The sequence below is a fragment of the Balaenoptera musculus genome, chromosome 11, assembly GCF_009873245.2.
Source record: "Balaenoptera musculus isolate JJ_BM4_2016_0621 chromosome 11, mBalMus1.pri.v3, whole genome shotgun sequence".
NCBI classification, from domain to species: Eukaryota; Metazoa; Chordata; class Mammalia; order Artiodactyla; family Balaenopteridae; genus Balaenoptera; species Balaenoptera musculus.
The window spans coordinates 16,804,116-16,822,139 of record NC_045795.1 but is presented as its reverse complement, the minus strand read 5'-3'; the positions used below and the strand labels follow the sequence as shown (position 1 = coordinate 16,822,139).

General features: G+C 36.9%; 1 pseudogene; it reads right to left on the bottom strand.

The window, feature by feature from the left end:
• Positions 1-18,024, bottom strand: part of LOC118903505 — a 163,090-nt pseudogene that overhangs the window by 10,206 nt on the left and 134,860 nt on the right.

Below are 18,024 nucleotides of genomic sequence, written 5' to 3'. Positions count from 1 at the left end.
ACACTGTTGGACACCCTATGCCAAATAACTAGCAAGACAGGAACACAACCCCACCCATTAGCAGAGAGGCTGCTTAAAATCATAATAATGTCACAGACACCCCAAAACACACCACCAGACATGGTCCTGCCCACCAGAAAGACAAGATCCAGCCTCATCCATAGGCACAAGTCCCCTCCACCAGGAAGCCTACACAACCCACTGAACAAACCTTAGCCACTGGGGGCAGATACCAAAAACAATGGGAGCTACGAACTTGCAGCCTGCGAAAAGGAGACCCCAAACACAGTAAGATAAGCAAAATGAGAAGACAGAGAAACACACAGCAGATGAAGGAGCAAGGTAAAAACCCAACAGACCAAACAAATGAAGAGGAAATAGGCAGTCTACCTGAAAACAAATTCAGAGTAATGACAGTAAAGATGATCCAAAATTTTGGAAATACAATGGAGAAAATACAAGAAACGTTTAACAAGGACCTAGAAGAACAAAAGAGCAAACAAACAGTGATGAACAACACAATAAATGAAATAAAAAATTCTCTAGAAGGAATCAATAGCAGAATAACTGAGGCAGAAGAACAGATAAATAACCTGGAAGATAAAATAGAGGAAATAACTGCTGCTGAGCAGAATAAAGAAAAAAGAATGAAAAGAATTGAGGACAGTCTCAGAGACCTCTGGGACAACATTAAACACACCAACATTTGAATTATAGGGGTCCCAGAAGAAGAAGAGAAAAAGAAAGGGTCTGAGAAAATATTTGAAGAGATTATAGTTGAAAACTTCTCTAACATGGGAAAGGAAATAGTCAATCAAATCCAGAGAGCGCAGACAGTCCCATACAGGATAAATCCAAGGAGAAACATGCCAAGACACATATTAATCAAACTATCAAAAATTAAATTCAAAGAAAAAATATTAAAAGCAGCAAGGGAAAAGCAACAAATAACACACAAGGGAATCCCCATAACGTTAACAGCTGATCTTTCAGCAGAAACTATGCAAGCCACAAGGGAGTGGCAGGACATATTTAAAGTGATGAAGGGGAAAAACCTACAACCAAGATTACTCTACCCAGCAAGGATCTCATTCAGATTTGACGGAGAAATTAAAACCTTTACAGACATGCAAAAGCTGAGAGAATTCAGCACCACCAAACCAGCTCTACAACAAATGCTAAAGGAACTTCTCTAGGCAGGAAACACAAGAGAAGGAAAACACCTACAATAACAAACCCAAAACAATTAAGAAAATGGTAATAGGAACATACATATCAATAATTATCTTAAATGTAAATGGATTAAATGCTCCCACCAAAAGGCATAGACTGGTTGAATGGATACAAAAACAAGACCCATATATATACTGTCTACAAGAGACCCACTTCAGACCTAGGGACACATACAGACTGAAAGTGAGGGGATGGAAAAAGGTATTCCATGCAAATGGAAATCAAAAGAAAGCTGGAGTAGCAATTCTCGTATCAGACAAAATAGACTTTAAAATAAAGACTATTACAAGAGACAAAGAAGGACACTATATAATGATCAAGGGATCGATCCAAGAGGAAGGTATAACAATTGTAAATATTTATGCACCCAACATAGGAGCACCTCAATACATAAGGCAAATAATAACAGCCATTAAAGGGAAATTGACAGTAACACAATCATAGTAGGGGACTTTAACACTCCACTTTCACCAATGGACAGATCATCCAAAATGAAAATAAATAAGGAAACACAAGCTTTAAATGATACATTAAACAAGATGAACTTAATTGATATTTATAGGACATTCCATCCAAAAACAACAGAATACACTTTCTTGTCAAGTGCCCATGGAACATTCTCCAGGAGAGAACATATCTTGGGTCAAAAATCAAGCCTTCATAAATTTAAGAAAATTGAAATTGTATCAAGTATCTTTTCCGACCACAATGCTATATGAGAGTAGATATCAATTACAGGAAAAACACTGTAAAAAATACAAACACATGGAGGCTAAACAATACACTACTTAATAACCAAGAGATCACTGAAGAAATCAAAGAGGAAATCAAAAGTTACCTAGAAACAAATGACAATGAAAACACGATGACCCAAAAACTATGGGATGCAGTTCTAAGAGGGAAGTTAATAGCAATACAATCCTACCTCAAGAAACAAGGAAAATCTCAAATAAACAACCTAACCTTACACCTGAAGCAATTAGAGAAAGAAGAACAAAAATCCCCAAAGTTAGGAGAAGGAAAGAAATCATAAATATCAGATCAGAAATAAATGAAAAAGTAATGAAGGAAACAATAGCAAAGCTCAATAAGAACAAAAGCTGGTTCTTTGAGAAGATAAACAAAATTGATAAACAATTAGCCAGACTCATCAAGAAAAAAGGGAGAAGACTCAAATCAATAGAATTAGAAATGAAAAAGAAGTAACTGACACTGCAGAAATACAAAGGATCATGAGAGATTACTACAAGCAACTCTATGCCAATAAAATGGACAACCTGGAAGAAATGGACAAATTCTTAGAAAAGCACAATCTTCCGAGACTGAACCAGGAAGAAATAGAAAATATAAACAGACCAATCACAAGCACTGAAATTGAGACTGTGATTAAAAATCTTCCAAAAAAACAAAAGCCCAGGACCAGATGGCTTCACAGGCAAATTCTATCAAACATTTAGAGAAAAGCTAACACCTATCCTTCTCAAACTCTTCCAAAATATAGCAGAGGGAGGAACACTCCCAAACTCATTCTACGAGGCCACCATCACCCTGATACCAAGACCAGACAAAGATATCACAAAGAAAGAGTACTACAAGCCAATATCACTGATGAACATAGATGCAAAAATCCTCAACAAAATACTAGCAAACAGAATCCAACAGCACATTAAAAGGATCATACACCATGATCAAGTGGGGTTTTTCCCAGGAATGCAAGGATTCTTCAATATATGCAAATCAATCAGTGTGATGCACCATATTAACAAACTGAAGGATAAAAACCATATGATCATCTCAATAGATGCAGAAAATGCTTTCAACAAAATGCAATACCCATTTATGATAAAAACCCTCTAGAAAGTAGGCATAGAGGGAGACTACCTCAACACAATAAAGGTCATATATGAAAAACCCACAGCCAACATTGTTCTCAATGGTGAAAAACTGAAACCATTTCCACTAAGATCAGGAACAAGACAAGGCTGCCCACTCTCACCACTATTATTCAACATAGTTTTGGAAGTTTTAGCCACAGCAATCAGAAGAAAAAAAATAAAAGGAATCCAAAACAGAAAAGAAGAAGTAAAGCTGTCCCTGTTTGCAGATGGCATGATACTATACATAGAGAATCCTAAAGACTCTACCAGAAAACTACTAGAGCTAATCAATGAATTTGGTAAAGTAGCAGGATACAAAATTAATGCACAGAAATCTCTCATTCCTATATACTAATGATGAAAAATCTGAAAGAGAAATTAAGGAAACACTCCCATTTACCATTGCAACAAAAAGAATAAAATACCTAGGAATAAACGTACCTAAGGAGACAAAAGACCTGTATGCAGAAAACTATAAGACACTGATGAAAGAAATTAAGGATGATACAAATATATGGAGAGATATACCATGTTCTTGGATTGGAAGAATCAACATTGTGAAAATGAGTATACTACCCAATGCAATCTACAGATTCAGTGCAATCCTTATCAAACTACCAATGGCATTTTTCACAGAACTAGAACAAAAAATTTCACAATTTGTATGGAAACACAAAAGACCCCGAATAGCCAAAGCAATCTTGAGAAAGAAAAATGGAGCTGGAGGAATCAGGCTCCCTGACTTCAGACTATACTACAAAGCTACAGTAATCAAGACAGTATGGTACTGGCACAAAAACAGAAATATAGATCAATGGAACAGGATAGAAAGCCCAGAGATAAACCCACGCACATATGGTCACCTTATCTTTGATAAAGGGGGCAAGAATATACAATGGGGAAAAGACAGCCTCTTCAATAAGTGGTGCTGGGAAAACTGGACAGCTACATGTAAAAGAATGAAATTAGAACACTCCCTAACACCATACACAAAAATAAACTCAAAATGGATTAAAGACCTAAATGTAAGGCTAGACACTATAAAAGTCTTAGAGGAAAACTTAGGCAGAACACTCTATGACATAAATCACAGCAAGTTCCTTTTTGACCCACCTCCTAGAGAAATGGAAATAAAAACAAAAATAAACAAATGGGACCTAATGAAACTAAAAGCTTTTACACAGCAAACCATAAACAAGACGAAGAGACAACCCTCAGAATGGGAGAAAATATTTGCAAATGAAGCAAGTGACAAAGCATTAATCTCCAAAATTTACAAGCAGCTCATGCAGCTCAATATCAAAAAAACAAACAACCCAATCCAAAAATGGGCAGAAGACCTAAATAGACATTTCTCCAAAGAAGATATACAGATTGCCAACAAACACATGAAAGAATGTTCAACACCACTAATCAACAGAGAAATGCAAATCAAAACTACAATGAGGTATCACCTCACACCAGTCAGAATGGCCATCATCAAAAAATCTATGAACAATAAAATGCTGGAGAGGGTGTGGAGAAAAGGGAATCCTCTTGCACTGTTGGTGGGAATTGATACAGCCACTATGGAGAACAGTATGTAGGTTCCATAAAAAACTAAAAATAGAACTACCATATGACGCAGCAATCCCACAACTGGGCATATACCCTGAGAAAACCATAATTCAAAAAGAGTCATGTACCGCCATGTTCATTGCAGCACTATTTACAATAGCCAGGACATGGAAGCAACCTAAGTGTCCATCCACAGATGAATGGATAAAGATGTGGCATATATATACAATGGAATATTAGTCAGCCATAAAAAGAAACAAAATTGAACTATTTGTAGTGAGGTGGATGGCCCTAGAGTCTGTCATACAGAGTGAAGTAAGTCAGAAAGAGAAAAACAAATACTGTATGCTAACACATATATATGGAATCTTAAAAAAAAAAGAAAAAGGAAAAGCTTCTGAAGAACCTAGGGGCAGGACAGGAATAAAGACGCAGACGTAGAGAATGGACTTGAGGACACAGGGAGGGGGAAGGGTAAGCTGGGACTAAGTGAGAGAGTGGCACGGACATATATACACTACGGAATGTAAAATAGATAGCTAGTGGGAAGCAGCCACATAGCACAAGGAGATCAGCTCGGTGCTTTGTGTCCGCCTAGAGGGGTGGGATAGGGAGGGTGGGAGGGAGATGCAAGAGGGAGGAGATATGGGGATATAGGTACATTTATAGCTGATTCACTTTGTTATACAGCAGAAACTAACACACCATTGTAAAGCAATTATACTCCAATAAAGATGTTAAAAAAATAAAATTTCTGTGTATACTTACACATTCATCATCAAAAAAAGAAAATTGCTTTATAGTTCTTTGAAAAGGAGAAAAGAAAACCACCTTAATTTTGAAAATGAGTTTCAGAGGCTAAGTATGAAGAAGACAGAGTGTGAGTCATGTATGCAGAGAGAAAAAACTGCTCTTGCAAGAACCCACTCGTAAAATGTTAATATATGCATAAGAAAATTGTGTTCCTTAATCTCTGAAGAAACACTTATCACTAAGAACCCTTTAATTCTTTTCCTGTGCTTGATTTATTAGCTTATGAAATTATGTTAATAACCTTCATGTTAATGGTTTGGGGACTCAAATGACCTGATTTTAATAATGAAGTAATTTATGCAATAAAAGCAATCAGCATCTATGAATCTCACTTAACACAACAGTATTGGTGATTAGCCAATGTTAAAACCAGTGACTGTCAGCGTGGGGCAATGCATGTGCTTCTGCAGAGAAAATAGATCTCGCTGATGGGTGATAGGCGCAGAGGTAGGGGCAACTCAGGGCACGTGATGTGAGCTGCAGCTCTTAGCTGCATAAGCTCTGGCAGCGAGGTTGAGCATGAATCTAAACTTAGTTTATGAACTGTAAAATGAGTCTGGTACTTCACTAACTATAGAGTAAATCTACATAGGACGTGCATCCATGACAAGGAAGATTTGTATGTTTGCTGGAGTGGAGTGATCTGCTGGAAGGAAACTGGGGAGCCCAGAAAAGAGCAGATGAAGTAATAGCCAACAGCTTCCTGGGAGAGAGCAGAGTGGCAGTGGGCGGAAGGCCTCCCGGGAGGTCGAGGGGACACCTAGGAGGAACGGAGGGTTCCCAGTCCTGTCATCAGAAAATCCACGTCTTAGAATAACCTGGGTTACTTTGGCTTTTGAGAGTATTATGGTGAATTATCCTTTTTCCTTTGCTTTGTTTTGTTTTTTGACTTTTTTCCATTCCCTTCAGATCTAAGGCATAGAAACAACTAATTTACACCCTGATACACTCATCTAAGTGCAAAGGGCCACTTTAACCATGCTGGATAGATGGGATTTTTCTCCTTTCTTTCTTCAGCGATTCCCCAAGAAACAAGTTTCCATTTCTTTCTCTTATGATTTAAATATTCCTCTTAAATGTTCTTTCTCCCTCCCAAGTAAAATCTACTAAGCCATTGTCTGACTTCCTAGAAATAAAGACAGCTGTGGTCATCGCCTCCTCCTACTGACTCTGCAAAACCCCAGCCAGGTGTGAGGAAGGCAAGGCTGTTGTGTAAGCCTGTGTTTCCAGCTGGGTGCGGACACACAGTGCGAACCTTCCAGCACCCTTGATCTTCACCCAGAATACTGACATTCGCAAGATATTTTAAAAAATGTTCAAAAACACTGTTGGGGTACTTGATAGAATGTTATACCTCCCCCTAAGAAAGTTTTACATCAAATATGCTTTTGGCACAATGTTAAGTGAAAACAAAAAGCAAAATATTAAATTAGCTAAACTCTAAACTGTGACGTTGCAAAGATAGCATTGGCTTGGAAATCAGACTCCCTGGGTTCCTAACTCAGCTTCCATTCTCACTACTTGTGAAACTGGTCAAGGTACTTGACTCTTTAAGAGAGACATATTTATTTCTATTTTTCTATATTTGAATGAATGGGCATTAATTTTATGACAAAATCATAAAGCACATAATTTTGGAAAATATATACAGACTACACCTCGTAAGAAGGTAAATCTTCAGTAGAATTTTAATTCTTCATCTCAGTTGTAAACGGCATTTTATTGACTATATTGAAAATGAGGGTCATCCAAACTCTCGTGTCTCATATGAAATCTAACCCAAACTCTACCCTTTGTTTTGGATCTGCATAAAGTTGATCACAATTTTACCACCCCAGAAAGCATGAAGTAAAATGCCTTTCAGAGGCTTCACGTGCAATCTGCAGTCGGAGCCGCTCTGCATAATTCCATAATTTAGAAAATTACAAGTGATAATAATACTGTGCTCATTGCAGCACCTAAGTCCTCAAATCTCTACTCACAGGTTGTCAAGCCCAGTACCATGCACTGCATTAATTCTCACCACTGAAAAGCAAACAGAAGTGTTGTCCCATTTCACAAATAAAAGTATCTGCTGAGAGAACTTGTACCTGCTTTGCCCGTGTCTTCAAGCACAAAATCTGGAATCTTGGTCCACTGTAATAATCGCCATACGGTCATGGTTTCATCGATCAGCATTCTCATTAAATACGGGCTTAACCTATGATATCATAAATAAATTAATTAATAAAATTGCAAGAACACCTTCTCTTTGGAAAAGAGATAACTCTTAAAGTTATTTAATCCATCTCTCTGCACGCAAAATTTTGAGGAATTTTTTTTTCTGTAGCCAGGAAACACTGTAAAAAGAAAGAAACCATACCTTTTTCCTAATATCAATGTAGAAAATAGAGATCTAAGCTAAGCCTTCCTTTGACTCCAAGGAGTGGGCTCCAAGATGTGTACTTTTGATGGAATTCCATCCTACTGAGTTTTGGTGTAATTCCACGGCTTTTAATATTGTTCCTAAACTCTTACCACTGTTACTTTAGGTGCCTTTCCCCCTCACCTGTTTGAGCTCTCAAACTCACAAAGACACTTTCTTGCACTTTGGTAGCAACATTGTACCTTGCAAGGCAGGAAGAAAAAAGTGACGGGTGTAGTAGTGGATGGGTTGGAAGTGGGGCTCGTCTCTCCCACTCTGCTTCCAATCTCTTCTCTGTTTTGCTCCACCGGTACTCTCCACACTTTGAGGAACATTGACCAGATTATAGCCACTTCAACCATCTTGAGAGACTATTTAAAATGATCCCTTGGGTGGAAAAAAACAAAGGCTCTTTCCAACGCTGTGGTATTGAGAGCTCCATCATGTTGGGAGACACTGCGCTTCCTGTTGCGCTGAGGGGTGCAGTAACCAACTCATCCCATTCTTCTGAGAGTAGCTCTGCGCCTGGTAACCCGGGAGTCTCTCACCTTCTGACTCCATGGTTTAAAACATGTTCTTTCTTCCCTGCTCTGAGCTGAAGCATTTCTTTTATCACTCACAGCTGCTGTGTAATTTAAACAGGCCATAATGTCAAAAGAAATAAAATGAATTAAAACAAGAAAAATCAGTTCTTTAAATTGTAGCTCCATCTTTTTTAAAAAGGCAAATATCAACCTTGATCCCATTCAGGCCAGGAAGGTAACACAAAGTCCCTCTGAACACGTGCTTCTCTGGCTTTCTCCACATCTTACTGTACTCTTTTTCGGCAGTGCAAAACTCTGACTTGTTTTGTATTTAAACTGACTTAAAATGAATGGGTAACAAAAAAGAGACTTCCTCTTGCTAACAAAACTGTTCCTGGGATACATGAATATATTTTTACACCCATGGCCAGAAATAGATTATTTTAAAAATCCCAGTGTCTTTAAATAACTTAGAACCACAGTATTGTGGTTGAAAATGTGGATTGTGGAGCCAGGATAACTTGGATACGAATCCTGCCTCTTTTGTAAGAGCTGGGTGACCTGGGCAATGATCTAACTCTGCAGCTCGCTCTTCTCATCTTTAAAATGGGGACACTAATCATACCTACCACTCTTTTTTTTTTTTTTTTGGCGGTGCCTCACGGCATGTGGGATCTTAGTTCCCTGACCAGGGATTGAACCCGTGCCCCCTGCATTGGAAGTGCAGAGTCTTAACCACTGGACCACCAGGGAAGTCCCATACCTACCACTTTTGATTGTAGTGCAGACCAACTGAATTTATACATATAAAGCACTTAGAACTATGTCTGGCATAGAGTAGAGGTTCAACAACTGTTATCTATTATTTGCGTAATAATTACGCACCACACCCAGTCCCATTAATAAAAAAGGCCATTCAGCCACTGTGACTCTAGAACAATTTCTGGGAATCTCCAAGTAGGATCAGGAACAAAGAAAACGTTTTGCCTCTCACATCCTCTCTAAAATACTTTTCTCTTTACTATTCAAAAATTCTTTTGATTCAGCACAATCTTGAAAAGATACTTATCAAGATAATAGTTCAAGGGAGTATGTGACTTAAATATGATAATTGGAGTTAGCCAGATAAGCATTTGACTCATAATGTTTAGTACCCTTAACAACTTTGGTTTAAGCCCTACATAATCATAAACAATCAAAGCCAGTAGCTCTGTCAGCTTCTCCACAGAAACAAAACGTCATCAGAGGCCAAAGGAAGTTAAGATATTTATCTTTTCCCTGTAAGAATTTCTCATCTCACATATAAACTACAGATTTCTGTCATGGCATCAAGCTTTAGCAAAATTAAGATATGGCTTGTGGAAGGAATTAAAAATTATTCACCCAAAGCAGTTTTGCAATGTTTTATGTGGGGCGGGGGGTAAGGGGGGGGGAACAGTCATTGTTTCTCCTACTTCTACCCCATCAAGATTATCCTCCAATCTGACATTTCTTAATCTGAGTTTATTTTCCAGGACATTAATTTGATTTCTCAACGCTTTGCAGCCTTTAAATTTCTCAGTTAAAACAGCAACATCAACATCAATCATCATTTTCACTTCTTATTTTTTTTCCTTTTCTCCCGCCATCTTGATTTGCTTGATTTGTTTAATCCTTTTTCCACCATTATTTTTGAATCCTTTTTCCATCACAATTTTTGACTTTTCTTTGCATCAACCCAAGCTAATTCAACTTAATAAATCAATTTTGAGTCTCCAAAGGGAGATAAATGAAATAGTGGGCAGGCCTATGTCCTGGATTGTAGAAACCAGAAGAATAGCAACATGGAAGCATATGTTTATCTCTGCAAAATTTTTCCTGAAAAACAACAAACTGGCTACCAACCAAACAGATAACATTACAAATGGAAAGCAGAAGATCTTCTAAGTGCATCATTCTATCAACAGATAGCTGCCTACCAACCCAAATTCTCTTTTAGCTGTCTTCAGGGCTATAGAGTTGAACCATGGGGATGTTTCTCTCACCACTGACCATGCTCTGGTCTGGTTATAAATATAGAGGGCTTCTCTTTACATCTATTTTAGACAAATCAGATCTCCCAGAATACTGAAATCTCTTAGGTGAACTAGGATTTAAATTCAGAAGAAAGAAAAATAAGAGGAGCGAAATTCCAGGAACTTAACTGACTCATTATCTGAAACATAAGTTAAATTAGTTCAAGTGAATATACTTGAGTCCTAATATTGCAATTTAATAGTTTTACTGCCCAGAGTCACAAGCTGAGGGTATATGTGCACATTTGTTTAATATGTTTTGGTACATGTAAAACTTTGGCCACCTACCCAAGGGTAGCCTTATTGGGATTTTCTCTGCACACTCTCAACTCTGAAATTGTCCACAACTCTCCATTATTCTTATTGTCTGGGGTCAGGGCAGCCCTGAGTATCTGACACTCACCTGGAGGTTTGGTGACTGTTCCTCGAAAACCATTCCAAAGCATTTCCATGGCTCCAAAACAGAGCAGCTGCTTTCCTCTGCTATACATTCCTGATGTCTGATCACCATTCTTCAGCCATTCAATAGAACCCTTCACAAGCATTGCTGTCATGTCTTTAGGCATTTCGAGCTTGAGCTGATGAGGCGTATATGAAACATCTGGGTAGAGACAGAAAGGTGAATTAAGTTACAAAACATCTTTGCAAGGTTTTTGTTTGTATGCTTGTTTAATATTCAATGCATTAAAAAAAATTCTTTAGATGGTTAGGTTTCCAAGCCTGCCTCTAAAAATTTATTTAAATGTTAAGGTAGTTGAATTGGAGTATTAAAATCATTTCCCATTCTTTCTTTAGGAAAAACAATGAAATTGTCCTAACAGGGATATTGGAAGCAGGGTGAGAACTCTGCTTTTGCTACAGTCCTAGTCTTCAGAAGTGAATTTCCTTTAAATTTCTTTCCTCCTTTTCCTCTCAGGGACAAATGAATTTTCTCTTCCCTTTTCCTTTTTTCCTTCTTTTTCAGGAAGTGAGAGTGGACTTCTTCTTCCATTTTATGCCTCTCCAAACAATAACAGGACCCGCGGGGGTCCTGCCCAGCGGCCAGGACAGGAAATCCAATAGTGGACAGTGAAAGCAAGGATCAAGAGAGAACCTTCCTGCCGCCCTTTCCTTAACAAGCAATGTCCCTTGTCAGCTGTGTAGTCATTGGGGACCACAGGTAATAAAGAACAGTCACGGCGGGGACTTCCCTGGTGGTCCAATGGCTAAGAGTCCATCTTGCAATGCAGGGGACGCCGGTTCAATCCCTGGTCTGGGAACTAGGATCCCACATGCTGCGGGGCAACTTAGCCCATGTGCCACACCTAGAGAGCCCACATGCTGTAACTACAGAGCCCACATGCTCTGGACAGTGCACGCTACAACTAGAGAAGCTCTGGCACTGCAATGAAGAGCCCGCGCACTGCAACGAAAGATCCCGCTTGCCGCAACCAAGACCCAACGCAGCCAATAATTAATTAATTAATTAATTAATTAAAAAAAAAAACTCCATGGCAAAACTGCAGAGACAATAAAAGAACAGTGGTTATCAGGGGTTTGGAGAGAGAAAGATGAATAGAGCACAGAAGAGTTTCAGAGCAGTGAAAATACTCTGTATGATACTATAATGGTGGATACATGTCATTATACTTTTGTTCAAACCCACAGAATGTACAACACCAAGAGTGAACCCTAAGGTAAAGGATGGACTCTGGGTGATTATGATGTATCAATGTAGGTTCATCATTTGTAACAACTGCATCACTCTGGTGGGGGATGTTGATAATGGGGAGGCTATGCATGTGTGAGGACAGGAAGTATATGGGAAATCTCTGTACCTCCATCTCAATTTTGCTGTGAACTTCAAATTGCTTTTAAAAAGACACGGAAGTCTTAATGTTTTAAAAGAGGGGAAAAAGGAGGGAAAAGAAATAGAGTAGAGCAATTCTGAAAAGAAAAAAAAAGCCACCAACAATAGCTTAGCACTTACAAAACACACCCCCACCCATCATCACACTTAATGCTCACGTTAACCTTGCAGGGTAGGTGTGATTTCCACCTCCATCTTACAGAGAAGGTAACAAGCTCTGAGAGGGTAAGTTAAACAAGGTCACTTTGTTCGTAAGTGGTAGAGCTAGGATTCTAAATTCTTTTCACAATATCAAAGACGATTGTCTTTAATGTGCAGTTGTCATCAATTATACCTCAAGAAAGCTGAATGTAATTGTCTTAGTAGCACAAGTAGAGAGACACAGTATAAATTTCTTTTAACTGTTAATAATCAACTTGCCTTTGTATGTTTAAGGCAAAGTGACTGAAATTTAAGAAGTATTTATCCTTTTTTTTTTAAGCACCCTGTATTTTAAAGCTTATTATTCTGTTTTATTCATTTAAATGTTTAAGGCTTGAAAAATTGAAAAGCATACCTATCAGTGTATAAAATAAGCATTTATTTCGGAAACCTAAGAATGAGCATTAGGAATTTTATCAACATAATTTATTCCATTAATAAATTAAGGGGAAAATATAGGACTATACCAATATATGATAAAAGAGTAATTGATATAATTCAGTAAGCATTCATGATGAAATCTCTAAGTAAAATAAAAATAGAAGATTTTAAAACAAGATAGAATATTTACTGGAAGCTAACAATGAAATACCAAAGAAATTTCTGTTAAAATCAGAAATAAGATAGAGCTGTCCATATTGCCACTCTTCTTCAGAATGTGTTTTGGAGGCAGCTAAAATTCGTGAGGGCACGGCCAGAGAAGGGGGCAGCTACACAGAGCTGGGGCCCAAGAGAACTGAATGGCCACTCCCTCAGATCCTGGGCAAGAACTGAGAAGCACATGTACAAAGCCTGACTCTGTGAGTTCTGCTGCTGGGAAGCTGAGAGCTGAACAGAGATATTAGCGAGCACACAGAGTTTGGAGAATCTGGGATTGTGGCCCAGCCAGAGTGGACACTCCTCGCTGAAAACATCAGGCATTCAACTGAGACCCTAGAAAAGCCATATCTTAGTAAAATTTATGTCCTAGAATAAAAGCCATTCCCTAGGACTTAGGGCAAAAATAGTAATAGACTATTCTAAGAAACCTTAAAACAAAGTCTGACTAGATCAAGATCTACCAATTATGTCACTATTCAATACCACCAAAACAAAACTTATCACCCTTTAAAGGGAGACAACATAATCACTTCTCCCTATAATGTATCATCTACAATGTCTAGCATGCAATAAAAAATTATTAAACCTGCAAAGAATCAAGGAGAAAAAAATGGAAACAGACCTTGAAAGACCCAGATGTTAGGATTAGTATATGAGGATTTTAAAACACCTATTATAAATATCCTTAAGGATGTGAAATAAAGCATGAATAACTACGATGTAAGAGGTGGGGAATCTTAGTCAATATATAAAAGCAATAAAAAAGAGCCAATGGATATTAAGCTGAAAAATATAAAATCTTAGATAAAAGATCACCTGGATAAGCAATTTACTATTAAGTAAATTGGACACTACAGAAGAAAGCATCAGTGACCTTGAAGACAGCTCAATAGAAATTTTCCAAAATGAAAAAAAATTTTTTGAAATAAAAACAAAGCCTCAGTGACTTGTGAGACAATATAAAGTGATCTAACACAGTGTAAGTGGAGATGAAGAAGGAGACGAGAGAGAATAGAAAAAAAAATTTAAGCAATAGTATCTGAGAATTTTCCAAATTTGATGAAAGACATTAAGAAAACCATACCTCAGCATATCACAAAGTACTAAAAATCAAAGATAAATTATAAAGCATTCAGAGGAAAAGAAAGAGACACTGTGTGTCAGGGGACAAAGATAAGAATTATGAATGACTACTACTCACAGAAAACAATGAAGGTCAGAAAACAATCTAATGGTATGTATAAAACACAGAGAGAAAACTGTCAACCTAGAATTCAACAGCCAGTGAAAATATCCTTCAATAAATGAGGTTTAAAAACATTTTTTTGGATAAAAGGAAGCTAAGAGAATTCATAACCAGCAGATCCTCACTTCAAGAAATTCTTAAAGGAAGTTCTTCAGACTGAAGAGAAATGACAACAGATGGAAACTCAGTTTACAGAGAGAGGTCACTACCACCGCTCTTAGTAAATACGTGGGTACATTTTGAAAAACCTGCTTTCTTATGTTTTAAATTTCTTTAAAACAAAATTGATCATTTAAATTAACTATAATAACATTTTGTTGTGGATTTTTATAACATAAGTAGAAGCAAAATATATGACAATTCATGAAGAATGGAGTGGGAGCGTATGGAATTATACTACTGCAAGATTCTCATATTTCACGTGAAGTGGTAGTGGACTATGACAAATTAAGAATGCATAATAAAATCCCTAGAGCAACAGTTTAAAAAAAAAATACGAAGAGGAATACCTAAAAAGTCAATAGACCTTCAACAAATGTTGCGTCACAATTGGATATACATATGCAAAAGTTAACTTCTGTCAATACAAAAATTCACTCAAAGTGGGTCACAGATCTAAATATAAAACCAAAACTCTAAAATTTATAGAAGAATACATAGGAGAAAACCTCTGTGACCCTGGGTAAGGCAAAGATTTCTTAGATACAACAACAAAAGCAAGATCCCTAAAAAGACAAATTGCTAAGTTAGACATAATCAGAAATAGAAACTTCTGCCATTTATGAGAAGAAAATGAAGAAGATGAAAAGACCAGCTACAAACTGGGAGAAATATTTGCAAACGATGTCCGATAAAAGATTTGTATCCAGAAAATATAAAGAACTCTCAAAATTCAATAATAAGAAAACAACCCAATTTTTAAAAATGGTCAAAAGATTTGAACACATCCTTCGCCAAAGAAAATAAGCAAATTTTAAAAAAATGTTCAACCTTCATCATTAGGGAAATGCACATTAAAACCACAATGAGATGCCACAAATGTCCATTAGAATGGCTAAAATTATAATGGCCATATCAGTGTTGGTGAAGATAAAGAGTACCTGAAACATTCCTACACTGATGATGGCAATATAAAATGATGCAACCACGGGAAAAAAGTTTGACAGTTTCTTAAACATATACCTATTGTAGGATTCAGCCATTCTACTACCAGATATTAACCCAAGAACAAAGAAAGTGTGTGTCAATACAAAGACTTGCACACAAATGTTCATAGAAATTGTATTTGTAATGGCCCAAAACAACACAATCTGAATGTTCATCAGTAGATGAATGGATAAACAAATGGAATATTTCTCAGTAATAGAAAGTAATGAACTATTGATATACTCAGGTATAAGGATGAACCAAAATTCATTATGCTGATGAAAGAAGACAGACAAAAAAGAGCATATAGAGTATGATTCCATTTGTATACAATTCTAAAAAATGCAAACTAATCTACAGTGACAGAAAGCATATCTGTAGTTACTGCATGGGGTTAAAAGAAAACAGGGAGGAGAAGAGACGGGGAGAAAGATTATAAAAGGAGCACTGAGGAAATTTCGGGAGTGATGGACACGTTTATCATCTTGGTTATGGTAATGGTTTTGCAGGTGTATACATATGACAAAACATAAAATTGTACACTTTAAATATGTATAGTTTATTGTATGTCAAATATGCCTTAATAAAGCTGTCTTTTAAAACGTCAATAGAGGAAATAGAATACTAAAAAATATTTTATTAACTCCAAAGAAAGTAGGAAAGGAGAAATAAAAATTAAACATTTCTACTAATCAAAATGTACCATTAAGAAAATACAAAGGGAAGTCACAAGAGAAAAATTATGTATATATAAATAGATAAGTAGATATACATATCTCAAGGGGCTTGAATGCAAAATACATAAAATCCACTACAAATTAACATTTAAAAAAGAAAAACTTATTTTCAAATGGGCAAAATGCTTAGACACTTCACCAAAGTAGATTAAAATGATAAAAGAAAAACATATGAAGGAGTGTTCAATTTTCCTAGTCAACAAAGAAATGCAAATTAAAACCACAATGAGAAGCCACTCCTTCCGCTAAAAAAATAATAATTAAAAAGACTAACAAGGGCTTCCCTGGTGGCGCACTGGTTGAGAATCAGCCTGCCAATGCAGGGGACACGGGTTCGAGCCCTGGTCTGGGAAGATCCCACATGCCGCGGAGCGGCTAGGCCCGTGAGCCACAACTACTGAGCCTGCGCTCCGCAACAAGAGAGGCCGCGATAGTGAGAGGCCCGCGCACCGCGATGAAGAGTGCCCCCACTTGCCGCAACTAGAGAAAGCCCTCACACAGAAACGAAGACCCAACTCAGCCATAAATAAATAAATAAATTAAAATGGAGATTTCTTAAAAAAAAAAAAAAGACTAACAACCATCAAATACTAGCAAGAATGTGCAGTGATTGGCACGCGCATACCATTGCTGGGTATATAAATTGTACAACTCCTATGGAAAAAAATTTGTTGGCTTCTTATAAAGTTAAAAATGTACCTCCCTATGACTCAGCAATTCCATTCTCAGTATTTAACTCAAGAAAATAAAAACACACATCCACAAAAGACATGCACAAGAAGGTTCATTGCAACTTTATTCATAATCCCAAACTTACCCTAAAGTCCATCAACAGGAGAATGGACAAAGAAATTGTGGTATATTCATACAATTGAAGACTACTAAACAACCTAAAGAGAAAAACTGCTAAAACATGTGACAACATGGATAAATCTTAAACCCGTTTTGTCATGCTGAAGAAGTCAGACAAAGAAGAGAATATACCATATGACTTCGTTTAAATGACATTTAAGAACAGACAAAAATAATCTGCTGTGATAGAACAGGATGTGCTTCTTGAGAGGGATTGACTGCAACATGGCACAAGCAAACTTTTTAGAGTGATGAAAATGTACATCTTTATTGGGATGTTTATTTACACACAGGTGTGTAGGTCTGTCAAAGGTCATTGGACTTACATTTATTTACTGTGCATTTTACTCTATATAAATTTTGCCTAAATTAAAAATAAAACTCAAGAAAATCATAATGAATTAGTGAATTCAAAATCTGAGTAGAACTTTATTCTGAGTATCACACAAAAGGATGAGATCTAAAATATAAAATAAATATTACAAATATTATCATGTTAAATCAGGATGCTGGGTATATGTGGTGTCTGAGATGTTAGCGTCTGTGTTTTTCTGCATGTATAAAATATTTCAAATTAATTAAAATCAATAAAATATGATGAAGTTAAAATGTCTCTCCAATCTTAATTGTATCCTTACAGTCAGACTTGGATCAGAGATCAACAAATAATGTCATTGTTTTAAAAGATCCCATAAAAGAGAAATGCAAGTTTATTGACCCATGATTTCTGATTTAAGAGTCATTATTCTATTGCTACTTAACAGTACAATATATTGCCTTCCTCTCAAACCAAGATGTCAGTTTCCTAATTCATTAGGTTTGTCACAGTACTGTAAATCCGACGAGCCAATATTTCATCAGAGGAGTTGGGAGCACAATTTCTGCACTGTCTTTTGTTTCCGTTTTGCTTTTGAAATTTGGGCATCTGACT